Source organism: Amblyomma mixtum, chromosome 7 (assembly GCF_055824585.1).
Source record: "Amblyomma mixtum isolate Tamu chromosome 7, ASM5582458v1, whole genome shotgun sequence".
Lineage (NCBI taxonomy): Eukaryota > Metazoa > Arthropoda > Arachnida > Ixodida > Ixodidae > Amblyomma > Amblyomma mixtum.
The window spans coordinates 97,538,561-97,543,028 of record NC_143018.1 but is presented as its reverse complement, the minus strand read 5'-3'; positions in this window follow the sequence as shown (position 1 = coordinate 97,543,028).

Here is a 4,468-nt window from a genome sequence, read left to right as displayed (position 1 = left end):
TTGCGGAGAGACGAGCGTTGAGGTCTGCGTAAAGTAGGCGCAGCCTGCTGACAATTTGCGGCGGGAATCCGAAGGCTTCGAGGACTCCGAACAAATACGAGTGTTCCACCCGATCGAATGCTTTCGCCTGATCGAGCGAAACAAAACACCCGGTGAAGCCCGTCCTGCTGGCAAATGTGAACAGGTCTCTTGTGAGTGCCAATGCAGAAAACACAGAGCGGTCAGGCACGCTGCTGGTTTGAGCCCGGTGGATTAGGTGAGGCAGGATCGTTCGCATTGTTCTGTTTAGTAAAGATGCGACTATTTTGTAGTCTGTGTTTAAGAGGCTTATGGGCCGCCATGCTTGCGGTCGGAGGGGTCACCGCCCGCTTTCGGAATGAGTATGATGCGACATTCGCGGAAAGAGTTCGGACGTAACCCATCCGCGAGAGCCGCCGCGGTGGCTAAGCGGTTATGTTGCTCGGCTGCTGGCCCGAAAGACGCGGGTTCGATCCCGGCCGCGGCGGCTAGAATTTCTTTGAAGGAGAAATTCTAGAGGCCCGTGTACTGTGCGATGTCAGTGCACGTTAAAGAAGCCCAGGTGGTCAAAATTTCCGGAGCCCTTCACTACGGCGTCTCTCATAGCCTTAGTCGCTTTGGGACGTTAAACCCCATAAAACAAAACAAAAAACATCCGCGAGAAAGCCGTTGACCATTTTCAGCAGTGCTCCTTGGATCTGGTAAAAAAACGTTGAATAAAAACTTGTTGGAATGCCGTCTGGACCGGGGGCAGAGGCTGCATTCATACTCTGCAGGATGGCGTGCAGCTCTTGGCTTGTGGCTGGTGCGCAAAGGTTTTCATGCAGCTCTTCAGCTACTCGTGGCAAGTTTCCAAAAAAGCTTTGTAGAAGCCCGTCATAACCATCTTGAAGATTTAGCCAACTGTCCGTAGAGAACAGGTTCGAGAAGTGACTTGCAAAGATCGTGCAGATATCGGACGAGGTTTTGCTTTGGGTGCCGTCTGGCAGTGTCACGAAAGGCACAGTAGCGGGAGCGAGTTCCTCTGCCGTGCCTGCGCGTACGTGTCGTAGCACAGCCGGGTCTGATATAGGCCGCCCGAGCTGGTGTGCGCGACTAGCTGCCCGTGATGACTGGCAGAGCAACACGTGGTAACGTGCTTTAAGTAAGCTCAGGTAATCGCTCATGGCAAAGGTTAAGGGTGCTCCCCTTTGCACTATACGGATGCGCTTGAGGGTGTCATTCAGTGCATGAGTTACCCGGCGTCTGCGGTCTTGACCGGCTGCCACCAGAGTTGCCTGCCAACGAGCCTTGAGTGTGTCCCATGAATCAGTCGCAACGAAGCTCTTGCACGATGCGGCCAACGCCCTTCTTCGTCCTTTGTTTCACAGAGCGAGCTGCTCGTGCGCCGCGTGCCGGAATCACGGCGTGGTGGGTTATGTTCATAGCTACACGCAAAGAAGAGAGGAGGAAGACGCGATAGGAGGCTATCGTCCGAATTGGTACGAGCCGGGAGGGGGCGACACGCGCTGCACAGTGGGCGGCGCGTGCGCGTGCGAGACTTTTCATCGTTCCCTTTAACTTTGTAAAGAACGTTAGGTTAAGTGGGTATGTGCCATCCTTTCAAAGGCTAACAAAAACTAAAGAAAGGTAAACCAGCGGAAAACACTAGACGCAGGAAGAAAACGACACACAACGCGCTGACTAGCAGCTCAAGTTTAATCCGCAAGGAGCTAAATATATTTGTTTAGAATGTTGTACGAACTTGCCCGTGCTTCTGCCTCTACCTTTGTTTAGGGCACCGTTCGGTGTGATGATGTCACCCACCGACTCACTAATACACACCTAGCCTGATTGGTTTGCCTACCCCAGATATTGCGGGCCATGTACATACTGTAGACCATTAGGAGAACTGAAATTTTCGACCGGCGGCGGACAGTCCCCGAAGGTCCAGCTAGACGTGCGTAACAGGCGCGAAGAAAATACGAACATAGAAGTTTCGCTTCCATTAGTGTGGGCGACAGGTAGTGAGCGCTCCGGCCGCTGCAAGGAGCGACTAGTCAGAGCCAGCAAACATGCAGCCATTGCAACAGGGGATCAAAGAGCTCGGAAAATTGGACGGAAGACCGCTGTGCGACAAAATGCGTGTCTCGTCTCTCTTCCTTGTTTCCAGTCGTTCTTTGTGCTTTGCCTTCTGACGAAAGACAAAAATATCCTGAGATTCCGAGACCGAAACGTACGTCTCCCAGTTATCGATGCAAAACAACGTAGTCGCGAGCCTCAAGCCATGCTGCAAGCGGGGCTTGTTAGTAAGGATTCATACTCAAGGAGCGCGAACAAGACGATGGAACTACGCGGGCAGATATAATGTAAATATTTTTCGGTGCCGCTGATAATGTAAACAAAAATTATGCCAAGTGGTTCAAGGGTGGCACTTGCTAACGACTTCTCAATCCAATTAGATCCGCCGCGGTGGCTCAGTGGTTATGGCACTCAGCTGCTGACCCGAAGGACGCGGGTTCGATCCCGGCCGCTTCGGGAGAACTTCGACGGAGGCGAAATGCTAGAGGGCCGCGTACTGTGCGATGTCAGTGCATGTTAAAGAACCCCAGGTAATCGAAATTTCCGGAGCAGTTCACTACGGCGGCCCTCATAGCCTGAGTTGCTTTGGGACATTAAACCATTAAACCCCAATAAAGCAAACCATCCATCCAATTAGAATTTCCACCGAGTATGTGCTGTGTAGAAACCTCTGTAGTTTATCAGATACAGTTTTTGTGGCAGGATCTATATATAACCCAGGAAGCCCGCTCTAAAAAAAAGTCGCGCCTGAAAGTGCATACAAATGTACTAAACAACGACTCATGTACTCTCCTATCTTCCAACTTGAGCGAATGTGAGAATAAAACAAAGAAATATTGCGTGGCGCAGGTAAAAAAACAAACAAAAAACAGGGCCGTTTCTAGCCAGGAAGATCAGCGCTGGTGTGGGGTGAAAGAGGAATGTCCCATCATCAAAGCACTGAGGATATGTGTAATCATGAACACAAAGGCTATGTCCGATAAAAAGGCGTTTTTCATGCATCGTACTTTTGAGATTGGTTTTGTTATCCTTGAGTGTCAAGTTATGTCGTTCTCTACCTGGTTAGCGCATTCTGTTGTTAATCAGCGCTCGTTTCGCAGGCTAATTTTCTTCCACGTTTTCGGCGTGTACGCCCTCCTTTTTTCAAGTATTACTTTACAGAGTCGTTCTTGGCGTCCACATCGAAAGTTGAGTGCATATCCTGGTGATTTCGTATTTACTAATTGATTGATCGCTGCGCGGAGCCTATATCCCATCTGTCCTCAAGAAGTCACGCGAGCGCACAGCTCGAGCCTCGAAGTCTACTCGTCGTCTGCTTGCGGCGTTTGCAGAAACACAAGGAGCAGATGTGCTGTGGAGATGACACGCCGCCTGCAAAAACTCCGCCTTTTGGAAAAAGGCACCAACGAATGCCGTCCACGCGAAAAGCAAACAGCCGGGGAAACTGAGCGCTACTGTTTCAGTTTTCTGTCGAGAACAACTAACTACAAGCACTAGCAACCAGGCAGCGGAGAAGCGCGCGAGAAGTCGGTGTGGGTACCAATTGTAGCGGGGTGGAAGCTAGAATGCTATAGTCGCATTTGTCGCTACATGTGGACGTTTTGTTTGTGTACACTACACGTGTAAAAATTACTTGTGAAAAGTAATTAAATTACATTACTAATTACTATCCTAAAATCGTGCGAATGCTCCCAAAAGTAATGGAAATACATTAAAACTTCTGAAAATGATTAATTACTTCAAAATTATTTGAGAAGCTTAGTGTAACGTAGAATAATGGAATATTGGGCTAGTTGGATTGAACTATATATACATCATAGCGCTAAAGAACGAAGACAAGGGAGAGGAGGACAAGGCAGGCGCTATCTTTCAACTGAAAATTTATTCACGCGAAAAAAGGAAATATATGCAAACAGGTATAAAGGAAAAAGAATCAAAGGCAAGCTCACATATGACTATCTAATATTGGAAATTCGCTCTCTTGTAGTGCGATAGAGGGAGTGCTGACGGACGTGCCGCCTGTCTAGTCCGCCTGTCTTGTCCTCTTCTCCCTTGTCTTCATTGTTTAGCGCTGTGATGTAACGCTTAATGTTAAGCTTATCACATAAAGAAAAAAAACTACAGGGAATGTTTACTACACTCGAATCCGAGCGAAAGCGCGGATCTGTGGTACGTAGAAGACGACGGTGAGCAGGCAGTGCCGCAGGAGGGACCAGATGGAAGGTGGTGAAGACGACGCTGTCCAATGCACAGCGCGAGAGTGTGGTGCAGTTGAACACGAGGCGTGTTGGCTGCGGCGATAGCCTAGTGGTCTCGCTGAGCGGCCCTTAAAGAAGACCTGTTCGCACAGCCGCGGGCTCGACTCCCAGTGATGGATATTGACTCAATT